This window comes from Scyliorhinus canicula, chromosome 12 (genome assembly GCF_902713615.1).
Source record: "Scyliorhinus canicula chromosome 12, sScyCan1.1, whole genome shotgun sequence".
NCBI lineage: Eukaryota > Metazoa > Chordata > Chondrichthyes > Carcharhiniformes > Scyliorhinidae > Scyliorhinus > Scyliorhinus canicula.
In genome coordinates, this window is record NC_052157.1 from 102,171,348 (window position 1) to 102,194,216 (window position 22,869).

The window sequence follows — 22,869 nt, forward strand, 5'->3', positions numbered from 1 at the left end:
TGGGACCTCGGCGCCGTGAGGCAACAGGGCTAAACCCACTCTGCCACCGTGCTGCCCTGTTGTACTGTTTTTTTTTTTACTTCTGAGGTGCTCTGTGAGGAGATTTCTCTGGAGGTTGGGGAGGGATGGACACCCAGAACTCGCGTTAAATGTAGGTGGAAGTGCTCGAGATTCACTTCTAGAAGCACAGTGTGGCACAGGGAGAGAGCCTTGGAAGGCCTCAGCAAACACTCCGCTTCAATGCCAGGGGGTCGAAGAGAACCATCTAACTTTCAAATTATTACTGAAGGGATTGAGCTCTTAAATCATTAGATGACACTAGCCTCTTACAGCACATGTAGCTTTATTGAAACTCAGAGTACGGTTATATGAGCTTTGCTGCCATTGAAAGCCGTTGTCAAATAACAGCACTGTAGCACAAGTGGATAGCACTTGTGGCTTCATAGCGCCAGGTCCAGGTTCGATTCGCCTGCTGGGTCACTGTCTGTGCGGAGTCTGCACGTTCTCCCCGTGTCTGCGTGGGTTCCTCTGGGTGCTCGGTTTCCTCACCCCAGTCCAAAGATGCTGCGGGTTAGGTGGATTGGCCATGATAAATTGCCCTTGGTCCAAAAAGGCTAGGAGGGTTATTGGGTTACGGGAGCTATAGGTGGAAAGCGGGCTTAAGATCGGTCGTTGCAGACTCGATGGGCTGAATGGCCTCTTCTGCACTCTATGTTCTATGTTAAAACAATATTGATTCACCAATGCCAAAACTTGTGAAGTATCATCTCTCTGTTGTAGATTTGGTGAAGGCCATGTTAAGGAACGCTCCTTTGGAAACCCATTGGTTTCAGAGCAGGAAGGAGGGGAGATCATGTCGGCACCAGGAAACCTTCTCATGTGAGTGCTCAGCTTTCAGCCTGTGTACTGGTATAAATGAGAGGTGAGTCGTGTGTGGCGTCTGTGATAATGTCCCTGCCTCTGAGTCAGTAGCTCAGGGTTCACTTCCACACAGGCCAAGGAAGGTGTGTTCATGCAACGGCCAAATAGGTGAGTAGCAGCTTGCAAAGCCTTCCAATAATCGACCAATGGCAGGCAGAAGAGTCGGAGAGAGAGGGCAGGCACGCTGGTGCAGTGGGTTAGCACTGCGCCTCACGCACTGAGGACCCCGGTTCGATCTCGGCCCCGGGTCACACTGTCCGTGGGAGTTTGCACATTCTCCCCGGTGTCTGTGTGGGTTTCACCCCCCACAACACAAAGATGTGCAGGGTAGGTGAATTGGCCACGCTAAATTGCCCTTCATTGGAAAAAAGAAATTTAAAAGAAGAAAAAAAAAAAAAATGTGTGTTGCCACAGCAACTCGGACTACCTAAGTGTCACCACCACCGATTAAACGGTGGTTTGAAATTCAGGACAATACCGTTGCTGCTTTGCATCTTAGGAGGAGGTCCAAAATCTACTTCTAGATTAGGTCACATGAAGCAAAGGCAGCAGCAATGAGCCAATGCTTCTTATAGTGTGGATCTGTGTAGTATTTACTCAAAGAACAATGCAGCGCAGGAACAGGATCTTCGGCCCTCCAAGCATGAGCCGACCATTGGAACCTGTCTAAACTAACACCATATGCCCTCACAGAGTCCGTATCCTTCCATTCCCATCCTATTCATATATTTGTCTAGATGCCCCTTAAATGCTGCTCTCGTACCTGCTCCCACCACCTCCCAGGCAGTGTGTTCCATATATTTACCACCCTCTGTGTAAACACCTTGCCTCGCACATCTGGTCGAAACTTTTCCCCACGCACTTTAAACCTATGTCCCCTAGTACTTGACGCTCCTTTCCTAGGAATGAGCATCTAACTATCCACTCTGTCCATGCCACTCATAATCTTGTAGACCTCGATCAGGTCGCCTCTCAACCTCCGTTGTTCCAGTGAGAACAGACCGAGTTTATCTAATCTCTCCGCATAGCTAATGCCCTCCATACAGGCAACATCCTAGTAAACCACTTCTGTACCCTCTCCAAAGCATCCACATCCTTCTGGTAGTGTGGTGACCAGAATTGTACACAATATTCAAAATTAGGCCTAACTAAGGTCCTGTACAGCTACAACATGACCGTGCCAATTTTTATATTCAATGCCCCGACTGATGAAGGCTAGCATGCGGTATGCCTTCTTGACCAACTTATCCACATGCGTGGCATTTTCCGTGATCAGTGGACATGCACGCCCAGATCTCTCTGCCTGTCAATACTCACAAGAGTTCTGCCATTTACTGTGTAATTCCTAAATGCATTGGACCTTCCAAAGTGATTACCTCACACTTGTCCGGATTAAACTCCATCTGCCATTTCTCCGCCCAAGACTCCAACCAGTTTATATCCTGCTGTATTGTCTGATAACCCTCTTCACTATCCGCAACTCCACCAATTTTTGTGTTGTCTGCAAACTTACTAATCATAAAACACATTTTCTTCCAAATAATTTGTATCCACTACAAACAACAGAGAACTGATCCCTGTGGAACGGCACTAGTCACAGCCTTCCATTTGAGAAAAGCATCCTTCGGGCTCCTGTACAATGTTTTATCTGTTAGCTCAACTTGGGAACATCAAAAACAGGAGAAGGCCATTCAGCCCTTGAGCCCGTTCTGCTATTTATTTAGTTAATGGATGATCTGTTTGTCAACTCCCTTTACCCTTGTTTCCTCCAAATCCCTAGATATTCTCATCAACACAAATCTGTAGCAGGTAGGTCCACACTGAGAACATTGCAGGGAGATTGAGGATCCAAGTGATGGGAGGGAGGAACGATTAGAGATCGGGGGAGAGGGATGGGGCTCGGAGGCCTCGGTGGGAGTGGTGTGAAGTCGGAACTCAGAGGCCACGGGGTGGGATCAGAGACATTGGGGACATTGTTAGTGGAGAGGGGAGAGAGGGGGGATCACATGGGCTTTACAGACAGAAACTTGGATCCAGGTGGTATAAGTGAAGGCAGTTAACTCCTGAATTGAGCTCATTTGTTCCCTTGATGAAGCTGCTGAGACTCAGGAAACCCGGATTTGAACAGTTAATGTTTCCAGACCGACACAGCGATGAGGCATTCATCCTCATTTTCATATTTAAGTTGTCCGCCTGGATCTGATCGCCCCAACCTACTTTCCAGGCTCAGCTAAAACCAGAATGGGCAAGTTGAAACATTCAAACATACGAAATAGAAACAGAAGTTGGCATTCGGCCCCTTTGCCTGCCCCATCATTCATAAGATCATTGGCTGATCTGTTAGTGGTTCAAGTTCTACATTCCCATCTATCTCCGATAATCTTTGACTCTCTTGACGAACGAGAATCTATCTACCTCTGCCTTATAAAATATTCAGTGACCCCCCACCTCCACCACCCTCTGAGGCAGAGAGTTTCAGTGTCGCATAGTCCTCCTAAACCGTCAACCCCTAATTTTAAAATTGTGCCTCCTAGTCCGGGACTCACCCCAAGAGGAAACATCCTTTCAACTTCCACCTGGTCAACACCATTCAGGATCTTATATATTTCAATCAAGTCACCCCTCACTCTTCTAAACTCCAGTGGCAACAAGCTCAGTCTGTCCAACCTTTCCTCATCAGACCACCCGTCTATTCCAGGTATAAATCTAGTAAAGCTCTTCTGAACCCCCTCCAACACATTTGAATCCTTCCTTAAACAAGGAGGGAACAGTAAGCAGTCTTACAACACCAGGTTAAAGTCTAACAAGTTTGTTTCGAATCACTAGCTTTCGGAGCGCAGCTCCTTCCTCAGGTGATGAAGGGTGGGTTCCACACTTTCCCACTTGCTAACACTTGCATTTAATTGAGGCCTCATTTCCCCTCTTGTCTGTCACGATTTTGAAGAAGAGCAGGAGAGTTATCCCCGGTATATAGTCCAATGTGTTGCCCATTAACCAACAATCCAAAGATGTGCAGGTTAGGTAGATTGGCCGTGCTAAATTGCCCTTAGTGTCCAAAGGTTGGCCACGCCAAACTTTTTTTTCAGAAATTTAAAATACCCTTTGGGTTGTGGGTGTGAAACCCACGCAGACATGAGGAGTCCACACAGACAGTGACCCGGGGCCTGGGTCAAACCCAGGTCCTCGGCACCGTAGGCAGCAGTGCTAACCACTGCACCACCATGCCACCTGACCATGCTTAATTGTCCCTTAGTGTCCAAAGATGTGTAGGTTAGGTGGATTGGCCACACTTCATTGCCCCTTCGTGTACAAAGATGTGTAGGTTAGGTGGATTGGCTGCACTTCATTGCCCCTTCGTGTACAAAGATGTGTAGGTTAGGTGGATTGGCCACACTGAATTGCCCCTTAGTGTCCAAAGGTGTGTAGATTAGATGGGGCTACGGGATACGGCAGGGGAGTAGGCCGAGGTTGAGTGCTCTTTCAGATGGTAGATGCAGACCCGATGAGCCAAATGCCCTTCTTTTGCACTGTAGCGATTCTACGATCACAAACACAGACTATCTGGCCATTATCTCATTGCCGCTGATTGGGAGCTTGCTGTGCTTAAACTGGCCATGACATTTCCTGCGTTATAGTAACTACATTTCCAAAAGTGCTTTATTGGTTGTAAAGCCTTTTGCTTTGTCCTCAAGATATGAAAGGCACTGTATAAATGCAGGTCTTTCTTTCTAAGTACCTATTGTCTTAATGACTCTCATACATATCTTCGATACTGTATTGACCCTTCTATCAGACAGCACTCCAGCAGCATTGAACCACGAAGGAAGTATGATTGCTGCTCCACACTGCTGTCCGAGCCCCGAACAGCACAAACATTAATTTTAACAAAAACAAGACGTATCCAGATGATAGGGAACCTTCCACGTGAACCATGTTGAATACAGCAAAAATAATTGTTGTGTTACGTACTTTGGGATAACACAGGCTGCAACTGGATGCTGCTTTAACCAAAAGATACTCCAGACCTTGAAGTTAGTTCAATCTGATTTATTGAACTAGTAGCATAGTTAGCACAGTTCTCTGAGTTTGACTCTCTGCTAACCTATGTGTGGTTACTCTGTCTGACTGAACCAGACTAGCCCTTAGCCACGTGCTGGAGGTGTGATACTGTACATACACCTTGACTCACTCTGTAGATGTTATCAGTGGAAAGAGGCGGAGTTGAATGCCTCGTGCCTTTTATAGTGAGATACCACCCGTGAGTGTCCTGCCTGCTCATTGGTCATGTCCTGTTCTCTGTGTTCATTAGCTGCCTGTCTATGCCTGTCTGTATATCATTATCTGCATGTCTGCATATCATGACATCTCCCCTTTTTTCTGTTTCGTTGGCACATGGGAATGTGCTTACATGTGGTGGCAAGTATTAACATATTTACAAGCGGTGGCACATGAGAACGTATTTACATGTGAAGACAGCTGTCTAATGTGAGAAAACAGAAAATAGTAAACAAAACAAATGTTCATAAGTCCAGTCTCTGGGGCTGGCATCTGACCCTTGTCGACCTGCGGAGAGGTGATGGTGGGGACGACAGCGCCTTGACAGGCGGGATGGAAGCCTGACTGGTGGCCTCGTAGTTCGAGGTATCAGGAGGTGGCAAAACAATGGACTGAAACGGAGAAGAAAGTGGTTGTGGTCAGGCAACTTTGCGCAGTGCCCCTCTGTTTCATCGCACAACAGAACCATCAGCCATACGTACAACATACGAGCGGGGCGCAGCCTGTCGAACAACGACAGCTGGAGCAAACCAGCCACCATCTTGATCCTGACAATATCTGCCGGGGATGGATATCTGCATATCATGACTGTAGTCACTGCTTGGCTTTGCCTAAGTAATAAGTCAGCTGTAACTTTTTGTAGAGCCAATCGTTGTAGACAACCAATGTATTCCTTTAAGCAATGCATCCTGTACAGAGCAAGTGCAATTCACACAGCTCTCCTTACGAACATAGTGGCCATTTATTCCATTAAGCTTGTTCTGCCATCCTGGCTAATCTACTTCACTCCATACCTCATGACAATCTATAAGTTCTGTTAAAAATAATCAATTATCCTCCAGCACTCACTGCCGTTTGACGGAAGAGTTCCAGATTGCTGCTGCCCTTACTGTGCAAAATGCTTCCTGCTTTCACTCTCAATGGCCCTGGTTCTAATTTTAAGGTTATGCCCCCAAGATACCTGGGAACTCCACCACCTGGAGGTTCCCCTCCAAGTCACTCACCACCCTGACTTGGAAATATATCGCATTCCTTCAATGTCGCTGGGCAACATCCTGGAACTCCTCCCTCAACAGCACTGTGGGTGTACCTACACCTCAGGGACTGCAGCGGTTCAAGAAGGCAACTCACCACCATCTTCTGAAAGGCAACTAGGGATGGTCAATAAATGCCGGCCCAACCAGAACGGTGTTACTCCATCCTGGTTTTCCACTTTTTTGGGATGGTGAGAAATGGATAACAGTAAGTTGGCAGCTCACCGTCTCCATTTTATTTAAATTGACTTCAATTCATTCACTACAACTCTTGTAGTCCGGATTGAGAATCCAGCTGCCTCCCCACCGTTGCCTTTCTTGAAGAGGAACAATGCAAGGACCAAGCTCCGATTGAGTAAATTAAGGGGGATTGACATGCGGTGAGGAAAAGTGAAAATCTTCGAATATAACCTTGTAACCAAGAGATAGTGTTGTCAAAACTCTCTGGAAGGAAGGGTTTGTGACATTTCTATTGGTAAAGAAGCATCTCTGCCAATTGCAAGTGAAGGAGCACCTTGAAGAAGATTTTGTTAACATTATTGAGGCTGTGTTCAGGTTTGATCAAGAGGATTCTGACATCGGTAGGTCCTGGCTTTGGAAACAGTACAACCTTAAATTTGTTTCTTCCCTGATTTCTAATGGCAGGTGTCTGAATTGTTACCATTGGAGCCGGCTGTACAGATTAGAAGTTCTCTGAGTCTATTGATTAATTAGTGAAAGATGATTTACAGCCCTAGGTATCATGAATAATGAAGGTCGGGCGGCACGGCGGCGCAGTGGTTAGCACTGCTGCCTCACGCCACTGAGGACCCAGGTGAGGTCCGTGTTGAGTTTGCAAATTCTCCCCGTGTTTGCGTGGGTTTCACCCCCACAACCCAAAGGTGTGCAGGGTAGGTGGATTGGCCACGCTAAATTGCCCCATAATTGGGAAAAAAAGAATTGGGTACTCGAAATTTAAAAAATAATAATGAAGATGGTCACCCAGGGTAGAATGTTCAGTACTCATTCTCTGATACCCCAGGCTTTTGAAGGGACTGGGACTCTAATGTCTGTCATAATGTACCTGCTCATTAGACGGGGACGTCAATCAGATTGAGTAAGCTGGCACACATTTGCTGCCTCTATCTTTGTGTTGGAAAACATTCCTGATTTGTCCTGCCCTAGATTGTCCAAGATTCTTTTACACTTGTAATCACGTTTCAGTTCGCAGGTGAGGGTTTGTGTTCAGAAGCAGGATTCTGCTATTGGGCACAAGTATCTGAAGAGCGCTTTAATTAACAAGAGTGACTTTGAAGACAGATGTATCCAAACTCATAACGTATTGGCAACTTTTCATATGTTTTTGTAATAAAGGAATTCTAAAGAAAGTCACCCTAGCTCCCAAGGACCATAGGCTGCTTTCTCCCCTTTGAGAGAGAGCTGACTGCTGATGATTAACCTGAAGGTTACACACCTCAGACGATAGGGTCAAGGTTGAGAAGGGCCTTCATGGTAATCTTGGCCGGAACGGGAATGAACCCACGCTGTTGGCTTCGTTCTGCATCACGGACCAGCTGTCCAGCCAACTGACCTACCCACCTGGCATATACACTTTACGTACACCTGGGGCGGGATTCTCTCACCCCGGGGTCGGGCCAGAGAATTGCCGGGACGGGCGTGAACCGCGCCACGCCGCCCCGAAGCCTGTCCGCCAATACTCTGGAGAGCGGAGAATCGGTGCCATTGGTGCGGGCACGGTCGGCGCGGCGCCGGTCGGGGGCTGCTCTATGCGACCCCCAACCGGTGATTCTCCGCCCAGGATGGGCCGGCGCTGTTCACACCTGCTCTTACCCAGCGGAACCTCGGTGTGGATGCATCCAGGGGCGGCCAGGTTATAGAATAGAACAGTACAGCACAGAACAGGCCCTTCGGCCCTCAATGTTGTGCCGAGCAATGATCACCCTACTCAAACCCATGTCCACCCTATACCCGTAACCAACAACCCCCCCCTTAACCTTACTGTCTAGGACACTACGGGCAATTTATCATGGCCAATCCACCTAACCCGCACATCTTTGGACTGTGGGAGGAAACCGGAGCACCTGGAGGAAACCCACGCACACACGGGGAGGACGTGCAGACTCCGCACAGACAGTGACCCAGCCGGGAATCAAACCTGGGACCCTGGAGCTGTGAAGCATTTATGCTAACCACCATGCTACCATGCTGCCCAAAGTGAGGTGAGGGTGGGGGCTGCTCCGACCCCGAGGTGGAGGCCTCTGCGGTCGCCTGCCACGATCGGGGCCCACCAATTGGCCTCTTGGGCTGGGGGCCTCTGTTGTTCCGTGCCGGCCCCTGGTAGCCCCACGCCATGTGCGTCGGGGCTGGCGCGGAGGAAGGGAGCCAACTGCGCATGTGCCATTGGCGCCGGTCCCACTGTGCGTGCGCAGACCCCCCATCTGATGCCAAGGATCGGCAGCTGGAGCGGCGTGGGTCACTCCAGTGCCATGGCTGGCCCCTATAAGGTCAGAATCGCTGCTCCTGAGGCCATGTTGGCGCCATCAAGAAACGCGACGACGTTTACGAAGGCTTCAACATGTCAGGATCAGAGAATCCCGCCGCTCGTGTATATACTCTCTTTATATACATCGGCTGTTATATATTCCGGCTGTTGGGGTTCCGTGTTCCCACTGGCAGTGCACGCTTGCCCGCAGGTCTCCCAGTGGGGTCGGGTGACTTCAGTGGGATTCTCTAACCCTGCTGCCAGTGAATGGCATGCCACCGAGAAGACCAGTGAATCCCACCCCTTTATGTACACCTAGTATATACACTTCAGTTTATACCGCTCGTCAGATGCTTGGCACTTTTTCCTCCCAATGATGGAATATCTCATCATATGAATATCCCATCCCATCACAGGGTGGCACGGTAGCATAGTGGTTAGCACAGTTTCTTCAAAGCTCCAGGGTTCCCAGGTTCGATTCCCGGCTTGGGTCACTGTCTGTGCGGAGTCAGCACGTTCTCCCCATGTCTGCGTGGGTTTCCTCCGGGTGCTCCGGTTTCCTCCCACAATCCAAAGATCTGCAGGTTAGGTAGATTGGCCATGCCAAATTGCCCTTAGGTGTCCAAAAGGGTTAGGTGGCGTTACCGGGATAGGGTGGAGACATGGGCTTATGTAGAGCCGGTGCAGACTCGATGGGCAGAATGGCCTCCTTCTGCACTGTAAATTCTGTGTATTAGCCCAAAGCACTTAAAGGCAGGCTGTCACCTTTGGGAAATCCATTGGAACTTTGATATTCTTCCTCATGAGCACTTTCTGGAGTTAGTGGTCTTTGTGCAATCGAGGGCAGGAGAAACAGGAACCCTTTTCAACGTAAATGGACCGGAAATGATATGGCAGCTCATTCAATCTGCTTGATTTCCCAGACTGAAAAATGAAATGAAATGAAAATCGCTTATTGTCACGAGTAGGCTTCAATGAAGTTACTGTGAAAAGCCCCTAGTCGCCACATTCCGGCGCCTGTCCGGGGAGGCTGGTACGGGAATCGAACCGTGCTGCTGGCCTGCTTGGTCTGCTTTAAAAGCCAGTGATTTAGCTGAGTGAGCTAAACCAGCTCCTGAGTGGTTTAGCTCACTCAGCAATGAGCGAATAGCAATATGACAGACAGATTCTTGTTCCGTGCTCGTCCTGAGCCTATTCTGCAAAGCTCTGCATAATCGCTGGCAGCACAGGGAGATTCATCAACACACATCTCCTCCTGTGCATTCATTGTCTAGTGAGAGGGGATCTACCACTAGGGCTGTCAGCCTGTGATCCTGGAGTCTGGTCGATGCTGAATCTTTCCCATTCTGCAAAGCATATTCCCATCAGTCAGGCTTCCTTTCTAACCCATTCTACTAAGCTGTTCTCTATCTATGTCAGTATTTCCTTTTCATGTATTAAAGGCATTTTCTTTCCTTTTCTCTTTTCATTTTGGACTATCCCAGAGACAAGAGTTTGTTCCAGAATTCCACCAAAAGGCACCCTTCATTAAGGTAACTTTACTGTGTGTGTGAGTGTGTGCATGCATGTGCATGTGAGAGTGTGCGTGGAAGAGAGAGAGGAAGTGTGTGTGAGAGAGTGCATGTGTGTAAGTAAGAGCAAGTGTGTGTTTGTGTGTGTGAGAGAGTGCATGTGTGAGAGAGAGTACGATGGCGGGATTCTCTGATCCTGAGGCTCAGTGTTGACGCCGTCGTAAATGCCGTCCCGTTTCTCGACAGCGTCAACATGGCCTCAGGAACAACAATTCCGACCCCTACAGGGGGGCAGCACAGCACTGGAGCGACCCACGCCGATCCAGCTGCCGATTCCCGGCGTCAGATGGGCGCCGTGTGTCTGGGAATGCGCAGTGAGACTGGCGTCAACATCGTGGGATTGCCGCGCGTGCGGTGGCTCCCTTCTCGCGCCGGCCCCAATGCAACATGGCGTAGGGTTACAGGGGCCGGCGCAGAACAAAAGAAGTCCCCTGTCCAAGAGGCCGGCCCGCCGATCAGTAGGCCCCGATTGCGGGCCAGGCCACAGCGGAGGCCCTACCACCAGACCACCCCCAGATGCATCCACGCCGAGGTCCTGCCGGGTAAGAGCAGGTGTGGACGCCGCCGGCTGGACTCGGCTTTTTTAGCGTGGCCGCTTGGCCCATCCCGGGCCGAGAATCACCGACGGGGGGCCTGTGTTGCGGCCCCCGACCGGCGGCGTGGGCACCGGTCCCAGTGATTCTCTGGCCTGGCCCCGGGGTGAGAGAATCCCGCCAAATGTGTGTGTAAGAGAGAGCGAGAGTGTCTGTGTGTTCGACAGAGAGTACGTATATGGCGCGTTAATTTGTGGCGGGTTTCTCAGTGAGTTTCCCATCGGCTCTGCTGGCGAGTTCCGCACCACTATTCAATGACACTTAGTCACGTTTTTGGGCCCTGTGGAGTTTCTCACCAGTCTAGCCCACGCTAGCACTGGGGAGCTAAACACAGAGATCGGGCAGCCGTTTTGAAAAGGTATCCTGATCTCTAAGTGAGCTTGGTTCCCCCACCCATGGACAATGTCACCCCCTACATCATGATACTACTCCACACCCCCAAGTGAGGACACCCCGCTATGGGGTCCCTGGGAGTCCCCCCCCCCCCCCCCCCCCCAAGCCCCCTTACACCACCTCCTCCCTTCTAGGACCCCCACCCATCCACCCACTCAACCTCCCGGACCTCCAAGCATCACCCAACCAACCAACCTTGTCGGTGCTCCACTGGGCGACTACCACTTGAAAGGCAAACTTTTAAATAAAGAATAAACCATTGCCGAGGGAGCCAGAGGAGAAACAGGATGGCCTGTCTTCACTCCATTTCCCCCCTGTTTCCGCAACTACCCACCGGGATGTTACCTTGCATCCACTGCGGGCAAGGCAAGGGGGCCCGATGGATTTGATTATTAATGACGGTCTTAGACAGCTTCCTCTCTTGCTATGTCTAATCTTACTGCAATGTACCTCCTGTAAACCATCGCTTGTTGCAGTTTTTAATTGTTCTAGATTTTTCTGAAACAAGTTGTAGATCTGAGAGATCCCGGAGGGGGGAACTTTCCGAATTGCGACCCCCCTCCGATGATCTGGAAATTCCCGCCCCTGAGGGTCAGACAGGTCTTTAGATGTTCCTGACCCATTGTTGTTCCATCACCCGTGCCCCCCCCCCCCCCCCCCTCAACCCCCACTCCCTCTCAAACCCCCCACTATGATTCCCACAATGGGATAGGACCTGGAAACTCCCCCCCCCCCCCCCCCCCCCCCCCCGTGTGTGCTTCCCTTTTAACATCTCCGTTTGATCTCTTTGTGTAGATTGTTTCTTTTTACATGACATATTCCAGCTCTCTTCAGCAAAAGGGAAAGACTTGCATTTATATAACCCCTTCAGATCCTCAGGGTCTCCCCACGAAACCTCACAGCCAATGCTAGACTGATGGAGTGTAGGAAGTGTGACAGCCAGTTTGAACACAGTAAACTCCCCCCCCATTGGCAATGAGATGCTTTTCGATTGGTTGAAGGACAAATATTGAGCAGGACACAGAGAAAACACCGCTGCTATTTGTCAAATTGTGCCATGAGATCTTTTACCATTACTCAGAGGGCAGACGGGACCTTGTTTTGAATGTCGGCACCTCCGGCAGTGTAACGCTGGCAAGGTATTTTGTTTTGCTTTGGAGCTTGACCCTTCAATCTCGTTTTTGTTTTCAAATTTTTCTCATCAATTTGAGGTCAGTAGCTCCAAAAATGCCTTTCCTGAATTGTTTTTACTTCCGAACCCTGTCCTCACAGTATCTGACTGAATCATTATGTTTATTGTTTGTTTATCTATCAATTTTCCAATTAAATTCAGCTTTATCTTGGCCTCTAGCTCTTCCAACAGATGGTGTCAAGGGGCAGGTTTGTGTTAGCTCCACTTACTCACCCCTATTTAATTATGGTAATCAGGATGCCCCGTAATTATCATCCTCTCCTTTCCCAATGCCCATTTTGTTACGTTAGATAATTCCATGTTGATTTTCTTCTCTTGAACATTGTTACTGTGCTGTTCAATGCCGCACTGACCTGTGGCAGACTACATCGAGTGCTGTTTCCAAACCGGCTGGTTAACAGCAAAAACATGGAGCAAATCATTTGAGAAAAGAAACTAGTGCCCACCCAGTGATAAGCTAGAACTCTGCTGCCTGTTCCCCCATCACCCCTGCACTCATTGACCGACCCCTACCTCTAGCGAAGCCTCAATGTTAAAATTCTCAAGCTTGTTTTCAAACCCTGCCGTGGCCTCACCCTTCCCTACTCGTAACGTTTTCCGATATTGCTCCATTCCTCCATTGGTAAAGTCCCCCCAAACCTCATCCCTTAACCCCCACCCCTAAGATGCCTTACAGATCTCCCATGTGATTTCCACATCCCCAGAGGTCCCTCCATGCCACGTGCATGCCCTCTAGATCCCCCATGCCACCTCCACAACCCCCGGATCCTCCATGCTCCCCAGATAATTTCCACAATCCCCAGATTCCCCATGCTGTCTCTATACCTCCCAGGTCCTCATGCCATCTGCATACCCTCCAGATCTCCATGCCATCTCCCTACCTCTCAGATAGCCATGCCATCTCCATATCTACCAGATCTCGAAGTAATCTCCATGCCGCCCAGATCTCCATGCCATCTCCACCACCTCAAATTCCCCACGCCATCTCCACACCCCACAGATCTCCATGCCATCTCTATCCAGCCCCCCCCCCCCTCCCAGATTCCCCCATGCCACCTCCATACCCCTCTGGATGCCATCTCCACAATCCCCAGATCCCCCTGCAACCTTTATACCTCTGAGATCTCCATGCCATCTCCATACCCACTGGGTGTTCCATGCCATCTCAATAAGGACAGCATTATAAGATGCTGGGGGGGGGGGGGGGGGTGTGAAGAGACCAGAACTAGAACTTTTTCTTTCAAAGGGTCATGGGCCTTTGGAACTCTCTTCCCCAGAGAGGGGTGGAGGCAGGGCCAATGAATATGTTTAAGGCTGAATTAGATTCTTGACTGACAAGGGAGTCAAAGGTTATCGGGGGGAGGCAGGCAGATGAGGTCACAATCAGATCAGCTGTGATCTGTAAATATTAGGATTTATTTTGCATCTTAAGATTCGTAGTGTAAGACCTCACTCGATTGGAATGCAATTCAGACCATGGACAGGGCAGCTCACTAACCTCGATTCACACTGCGATCCCAGGAATTAAGGGTGGGTTTTTCCGACCCTGGTGTGGCACGCCATCGGGCTTCTTCATTTTGTCAACTGGTCAATGGGGTTTCCCATTGTGGGGCAGCCCCACGCCATCGGGAAACCCCCGGACTGCTGGCAAAACAGAGAATCCCGCCGGCGGAGAATTCAGTCCATAATGTTTGAAATGTGGGTTTGGGGATGGGGGAGAATGGAACATTGAACATAGTAGCGGGTACCTAAAATTAAGAGTCCATTGTCTTCCTCAACTTCCCTTCAATGTCTCTTGAGCATGAGCCAGCCCATTGCATTGATTTACATCCAGCGGACCTCTGGGTCCCTCCCATGTCTTTCCAGCTGGAGAAGTCCTTAATCTGACTGTCCGCACCCCAAGGAGAATCAAGCTGGATGGAACACAATGGGCGTGATTCTCCGCACCCGCGAGAAATCGTGAGGCTGGCGTCAAAAACGGGCGGATTTGACGCCAGCCTCGGCCCCCCCCCCCCCGACCGGGAACCGATTCTGGTCCCCAGTCGGGGCTAGCATCCCGCGGCCGTGAACATCGCGGGCTTAACGAATTTCGTTAAGCCCGCTAGCCAGAGTTAGCGACGGCTGACGCGTCAGATGACGTCAGCCGCGCATGCGCGGATTGGACGACTCCAACCCGCGTATGCGCGGATGACGTCATCACGCATTTGCGTGAAACCCGCGCATGTGCGGGCCGGTATGCCCCTCAGCCGCTCCGCGAATGGATACAGCGGGGCGGCGGAAGGATAAAGAGTGTGCGGGGTAAGTACCCGCTGCCCGCGATCGGTGCCCACTGATCGCAGGCCCATGGCACCCTTGGCACGGCCATGGTACTGCCGTGCTATTTGGTGCCATGGTTCCCCAGGTCGGGACTTTACGGCCGTTTTTACGAACGGTCAGACCAGGTGTGATTGACGTTCATAAAAACGGTCGTAAAGGCCTTGGAAATCGGCCCATCGGCCAGCTGAGAATCGCTGCTCGCCGTAAAAAAACAGCGGGCAGCGATTCGTGTCGGGAGGCAGGCGTGGGGGGGGGGGGGGGGGAGAATAGCGGGAGGGCGTCGGACCAGCGTGGCAGTAAAAATCTACGCCGCCCGCTATTCTCCGCCCCGTCGTGAGTGCGGAGAATTCCGCCCAATGGGTGGGAAGGGATTCACCTCTCCACTCACGCTGGAAGCTCCACTTCCACTCAAGTGGATGTGGAGCCAGTATTCCAAGATTGGAACACTGGTCTCCACTCACTGGGCTGTCTGGAGTGGGGAGGCCTCGGAGTAGGGGACTCTATTACCAAGTCCTCCTTCAAATTGGCAAGCTCCAAGCGAAAGGAAAATCAAACCAGAATGAATATTGTTTGTTCCCACTTGCAGGAAGGAAAGCAGCGGGGATGTAGGAAAGGACATGGAGCTGCCCGATGTCTGTGAAAATGAGGCGATTTCCTGAGCGCTCTGGGCATGTGCATGCTGTATTTTGGTCTGTTGCACCCTGTCTTTGCTCGACTGAAGAAAAATCACCTTCACATGCAAGTGTCATTCCACACGGCAGTCATGAACCAAAGCTTCTGAGGGCGCAGCGTGAAACTGAGACCCAGCAGAAAAAGCCCCACACCAAGAGAGGCAGAGAAATAGAATGGATTCATGCTTCACAAATTGTCTTCCCGGGGCAAAAATAACACAACATGGGATGGGGTTTGCAAACGGAATGCTCAAGAGGATCGATTTGTTCAATATCCAACCAATCCATCATCATCAATCCATCCAGTCAGCCATCGTTGTTGGGCTGATGGGTTCCAACAGAAAATGATTAATTGAGCACATTAGTGATGAACTAGTCACCTCATTGGGACCAACAGCTACTTTTGCTGCAGTAATCCTGCAGCCTGCTGGAGCCAGACTGTGCAATCAAAGCATGCACTTCTGTTGTTTGCCTGCTGACATTCTTGGGTGTCATAAACCTTTGTGGGTCTATGTCGGAGAAATGTCGACATTCCCCTTCATTCCCCACAGAGTAATGGACTATTGGCAGGGCGCCGCTGTGAACTGTGTATATCTCAGAGCTGTGCTACTTAACATTCCAAAGATTAGTGTCTCTGAAGTCATTCTTTTATCAATAATGTATTATATTTGCAATTCGCCAAGAAAGCATCATGGGTAACAGGTGAATGGAGCATAAATAAGTTAGCGTTTTTAATTATTCAGATAGTTCAGTGATTGAATCACTCTGTTCCGCACATTCCAACTTGGATCCCTTACAGCTACATGTCAACAGAGGTAAGAATTCTACTCCTGATAATCTGCAATGTTGTGAACCCAACAGTTAAACCAGGATTATGTCTGTGGGACCACCCACCCAGTCAAAATTTATGGAGTTATTGGGGAAAAAGCCTGTAGCAGCGTGGGGACCTAACTTCAACTAATCTGCCTGGAAAAGCCAGGCTTAGATTGGCAGACCAGTGAGGGGGGGGGAGGGGGGGGGGGGGGAGAGGGGGGGAGGTATCCAGATTAGCCTTCTGGGGCAGGAGAGTAGTACACCTCAACATATTCGGCAAACCCATCTCCAAACACCAGCATTGGGAGCCCCTCCACCACCTGCCCTCCCTCGCAACTATCTGTGAGGATGGAGGGGAGTGGGGGCAGAGAGGCTGGAACTCCTCACAAATGTTGCAGAAAATGTTCGACTTTCCAACATGTTGGAACTGGGACAAGAACAGGAGATATGTAAATGGATGGCCTTGTGTGACCAGGTGAACTCCAGTAGGGTCATCTTCACAGGTCACCAGTGAGTGGATCCTGGCCTGTACACCAGTATGTGACGTCCCTCCCCACAGATTTTTCAGTCCTGCGATTTCTGAAGTTAACACACAAAGTAACATTAGGCTGCATAAAGTCACATCGCATATGCAGCTTACAGTCACTCCACTTACAGTCACACAGCTTACAGTCACACAGCTTACAGTCACTCCGCTTACAGTCACACCGCTTACAGTCACACAGCAGTCACATGGCATACAGTCACAGAGCATACAGTCAAACAGAAAACAGTCACATGGCGCAGTCACACAGCATACAGTTAAACAGAAGTCACATGGTGTATAGCCACACAGCATACAAATAGTAAGTTACATGGCAAACAGCCACACAGCATACAGTCAATCAGCAGTCACATGGCATACAGTCACACAGCATACAGTCAAACAGAAGTCACATGGTATACAGTCGCACAGCATGCAGTCACATGGCGCACAGCCACACGGCATACAGTCAAACAGCAAATAGTCACAGGGTATACAGTCACATAGCATGAAGTCACATGGCATACAGTCACTCAGCATACAGTCAAACAGCAAACAGTCACACAATATACAGCCAAACAGCAAACAGTCACATGGCATACAATCACATAGCAAAATGAGACACCATACAATTACACAGTGTTTAGTCACACAGAGTACAGTCACAGTTTATAGCCATACAACATACAGTCACACAGCATTCTGTTGCACAGTCTATAATCACACAGCAGCTACATGGCTTTCAGTCACACAGTTTGCAGTCACACAGGTACAAATTCCTAACATTGACCATCTAGGTTTCCAATTCTTAAACATTTCCTGATAAGATATTTACTTTGTGGCAGCACGTGGCGAAGTGTTTAGTGCTGCTGCCTCACGGCACCGAGGTCCCAGGTTCGATCCCGGCTCTGGGTCACTGTCCGTGTGGAGTTTGCACATTCTCCCCATGTTTGCGTGGGTTTTGCCCCCACAACCTAAAGATGTGCAGGATAGGTGGATTGGAAATGTTAAATTGCCCATCAATTAGAAGAAATGAATTGGGCACACTAAATTTTAAATATATATTTACTTTGATCAGGAGAAATTATCCTTATTCACTGTTGTCTACGTGAGGAATGTGGAATGTACTACATTGGGTTTGTAAGTATTTAATTTGACCAATTAATTGTGTTGTTATAGGTGGTGTATTCTATTGGTAAGTTTGTGTCTCTGAGCATGTGCTTTGTGCCGTGTTTTAGTGAAATGGCAGATATGTTTTCTGACAATGATTGTTAGTAGAACTGACCAGAGGAAACCGGTACAACACCATTAACCATCTCACTTAATTATGAGAGATTCTCCAACTACTGATCCCACCGAAGACTAAAGAGCAGTTCTCCAATTAGGAGACTGTTCTCCTACCACAGCTGAATTACACCTGATTTGCGCTCCCACGATTCCCAATCCTTAGCGGCAAGGATTGCAAGGGATACCCTAAGGAATTCCGCTAGTAGGCCGCCATTTTGAGCGGGCAGCCCAATTAGAGGTCTCAGGGCTGGGCCCCCTCTCCCAGAAACTCAATTCTGTCCCCAACCCGCGCCCCCCCACCCCCCATCCCCAGGATTTTCTGTGTCAACCCCCCCCCCCCCCCGACTCCTGGTGACCTGACTCTCCCAGAGACCTCCAAAATAAAGAGACCTCATTGAAGAGAGACATCTATCAGTAAGCCACCACCTCCCCCAGAAGAGAAACCTCTGTCAGGAAGCCTCCCCCTGTCTAGAATCTAGAGAGCAGTCCAGACAGAGGCAGTGAATAGAATCACTGCTTTAACATTCACCTGGGCAGTACACCTGCTGGCTCAGACAGAGTAACAGCACTCGCAGTTCCTGGAAAGAGAAAACCAGTCAGCTGGGTTTAAAACTCTCAGACCTTTGATTTGTAAGCCATTCATTCATTTCTCTTTGATGTTGATTTTACCAGGCTGAGAGTGACAGCTTCCACACACCACAGCTGTCAGCATTGTTCCATTCATCTCCCTTCACGGTTGAGTAACTTTGAAGTGGTCAGCTGTGAAACTAACTGCACTTAACTCTGTTTGAAGTGGTCCACTTCAAACCTCCAGAGATGTGTTGTCAGGGTCTCCCAAATCCCTTTGTTCCTCCAGAGCTTGTAGCTTCTCCCCATTTAGACAATATTCCAAATTTTCTTCCTTGGATTCAAAATAGATGTCTTCACACTTGTAACTCCAAATGATGTCTATCTGCCATAGTTTACTGCTTTGCTTAGTCTGTCTATGCCCCTCTCTGTCTCTTCCTTCTACGTATACAAGTTAGCGTCATCTTCAAGCATGAAGACAAAACATCTTGTTTCTCTGTCCATGTTATTATTGCTCTGTACTGATTGGTGGGAAGGGAAAATTATACAAGGGGACAATTAATAGCCAGTAGGGCAGCATCGAGGCACAGTGGTTAGCACTGCTGTCTCAAGGGTTCATTCCCAGCCCCAAGTCTCTGTCCGTGTAGAGTTTGCACATTCTCCCCGTGTCTGTGTGGGTCTCACCCCCCACAACCCAAAGGATGTGGAGGGTAGGTGCATTGGCCATATCTTTTTATTAAAACAGTAAAAAATATATACAAGGCCAAACGGTACAAACACTAATTTTGTGTTGGAGAAACCGGATATCCTCCCCTCACTACCAACGCATGGGGAGGGGGAGGATACTCTGATTATTATAACAGTTCACAACATTGTTGTAGAAAAAACAAATGGTACAAGCACTAAACGTTGTGCTGGAGAGACCAGATACCATGCTAAATTGCCCCTTAATTGGAAAAAAAGAATTGGGTACTCTAAATTTAAAAATAAATTAATAGTCGAGAGTCCGTTTAAAACCTATCAGGTTCCACCAATTGATCTGCTGCCCTTTTCAAATACATTGCGGACTGATTTAAACAAGGCAATTATTAAAGCTGCTCGGTAATTATATGCGGTCAGATTCTCACTCTGCACACCAGACACAAATGGCAAGGTGCATCTCAAACTCATACTTGGCTTCCTCAGGCGGTGATGATTAATGTTTTGCCAGTGTGGGTGTTAAAAAGTGCTGTCTCCCACTAAAATAGATTGTCAGGGGATTAAAGTCAGTGAAGATGTCCCATCGCCAGCATCCGTCATTGATGTGTTTTATGAATATCTAAAACTATTTATTGCATTTTCTGCTCTGCAGATGTAGCTGTGCATAGGAAATGGTCTCCCGCACTATCCCTTCCCTTTAATTAAAGTGAGGGCTGCTATTCTTCTCAAAGGCAATAGGGATGGAATAAATAGTAAATGGAGGCTCAGCCAGCAATGGCCACATCCCGTGAATTAATATAATGGAAATCCTCTCCTGGCTCAGTGCATGAATGCAATTGGATCTAAGTATAATTGCCATCACCATGAGTTACCTGAATGATAGATATTTCTGTCTAGTGAATACATGATTATTTTATGACCACAGTTGCAAGTGTCCATTCCTTTGGTTAAAACTACAGGCAAAAGTCATAAGCTGCAATTCTGAGTGTGCTATCTTTAAGACCAGATGGCAGAGCAGAAAGGGCTTGTTGGAAAGCAGTGGCCAGCCCCCATGGGAACCAGGCATTGAATCTGAAACGAAAGTGGCCATAGTCCCCGAGGACCATGGGCTGTGAGTGTGAGAGAGCTGACTGGTGGGTGGGTGATTTAACCTGAGAGTCACCTTCATAAATAGCCTTAGCCGGTACGGGAATTGAACCTGTGCTGTTGGCCTCGCTCTGCATCATGAACCAGCCGTCCAGCCCACTGATCTATTAAGAATTGTATCACAGCGAAGACAGAAGTCATTCCTCCGAAAATGAGCCACTGAGATATATCCCACAGTCTTGGCTGTCTGCAAACTATTGGTAGCCTTTCTCATTGCAGGCTGACTCAGTCCTTAGAAAGATGCTGTCCAAGCATGGATTTGAAGTAAATATCTAGTAAGGCAAGGGCTGGATTCTCTGCCGGTGGGATTCTCTGTTACGCTGGCAGTGCACCCATGCCCGTGAGTTGCCGGCGGCGTGGGGTGGCCGCAATGGGACATCCCATTGACAGATGCGGGAATGGAGGATCCCACTGCCAGCGAGGCCGCGCCGCCACGGAAAACACGGCTGGCGGATCGGAGAATCCCGCCCTCGGAGAACTTCATCGTGGTTTGAAGCAGGTTAAACCGCCAGGTACAGTGCGGATTTCCATCACTCGCTTATCTATACAGCAGAGACCTGACAATACTGCGAATGCCATTCTGTGTGCGACCCACAGCTGTATTGTACAGGCTGAAAACGGTGAACCAAGGTTCAATAATTGACATGTAGACCATTGAAATACAATGCTAACTGCTGCTGCTAACCACTCGGTAACTCTGCTGGTTTGCAGGGCTGGATGAAAAGCTTGCTCTCCACCTTGTGATCAGTGGAGTCGAATTGCTGAGGAGGATTTCATATGGCTGTTTAGTACTCAGAACATCAACATCTTCACTCATTGTGCACTGCTAACCTATACTACATCAGCCTGAAATGTTCATGTCAATGTTTGCTGTTTCTAATGAGTGTTGCAATGAATGTGCACTGTAGTAAGTATATCTTACGCATGATACAACTGTACTTAGTCTGGAGAGAGATGCAAGTGTTACATTGTAAATATGTATTAATATAAAGAGGATATTTTTTGCATGCTTTTATATTGGAATAAGGTTAAAAAAAAGGACTTCAATAAGTTACTCACAATGAGCAATTCTGGACTAAACTGATTGATTGACTGCATGAAAAGCAATTTTATTGTAAATTTAAGATTCAATAAACCATGCTCTGCAACTGACCTTGCTTGAGATCTATTTGTACTTGTATGAAGAGGATCAAAAGATTTCATTACAGACAGGATTTTCACTTCATAAACCTTTCTGAGATAATGCTCTCTATGTGAGGAGAGTACAATATGGTGTGCCTGTTGTCTTTTTTCAGCTTCTGTCCCCATGACTGGTACTCTCTCCCACTGCCCTGTTGGAAAATTTGTTTACAGACAACGAATCACAAAATCCAGCAACACTGAAAGGAGCCATTTTGCCCAGTAAGTCTGTTCTCACGCTTGGAAAGTACTGTCCCATTTAATCCCACACCCAACTTTCAACCCATAACCCAGCAAATTAGCACTCTTCAAATATATGTCCAATTGCCTTCTGAACACTCCTATAGTACCTGATTCTTCCACCCTCTCAGGTATTGTATTCCAAATTTTACAATCCCAAACAAGGCCCCAAAATGTGGTTACAATCCATTTAGGGCACAGTAACGTTTCAGTAATTAAAGCAGATAACATTTTAAATCCCAGTTATTTATTAAGAGCGTAAAGCCATAAAATTGCATGATTTAAAAGAAAATAATTTTGACTATTCAAGAGTCAACAAAGCAAATAGTCCATGATATATCTATCTATGAATTTCATAGAATTTACAGCGCAGAAGGAGGCCATTCAGCCCATCAAGTCTGCACCGGCTCTTGCAAAGAGCGCCCTACCTCCACCCTATCCCCATAACCCAGTAACCCCACCTAACACTAAGAGCAATTTGGACCCTAAGGGCAATTTAGCATGGCCAATCCACCTAACCTGCACATCTTTGGACTGTGGGAGGAAACTGGAGCACCCGGAGGAAACCCACGCACACACGGGGAGAGCGTGCAGACTCCACACAGGCAGTGACCCAAGCTGGGAATCGAACCTGGGACCCTGGAGCTGTGAAGTATTTGTGCTAACCACTATGCTACCGTGCTGCGATGTGGAGATGCCGGCGTTGGACTGGGGTGAGCATAGTAAGAAGTCTTACAACACCAGGTTAAAGTCCAACAGGTTTGTTTCAAACACTAGCTTTCGGAGCACTGCTCCTTCCTCAGGTGAATGAAGAGGTATGTTCATTCACCGACATGGGAGGAGTGTGCAGTTAATTCTAGCTCCAATACTCCACAGGTTGCAACAATAGTGTAGATGTTCAATTCATGCGTAAAAGTGAAGGAATTTCACTATTGCTATACCCAGCATCAAAGAGACTTTAATCAGG

The 22,869-nt window shown here is 48.5% G+C and overlaps 1 long non-coding RNA gene across 1 annotated transcript; it reads left to right on the forward strand.

Moving 5' to 3' along the window:
• Window positions 1-730: 730 nt before the first annotated feature.
• Window positions 731-21,635, forward strand: LOC119974581. Its single transcript, XR_005462525.1, has 3 exons — window positions 731-879; window positions 10,197-10,244; window positions 15,364-21,635. It is a non-coding gene; the product is annotated as an uncharacterized LOC119974581 (long non-coding RNA).
• The last annotated feature ends 1,234 nt before the right edge of the window (window positions 21,636-22,869 follow it).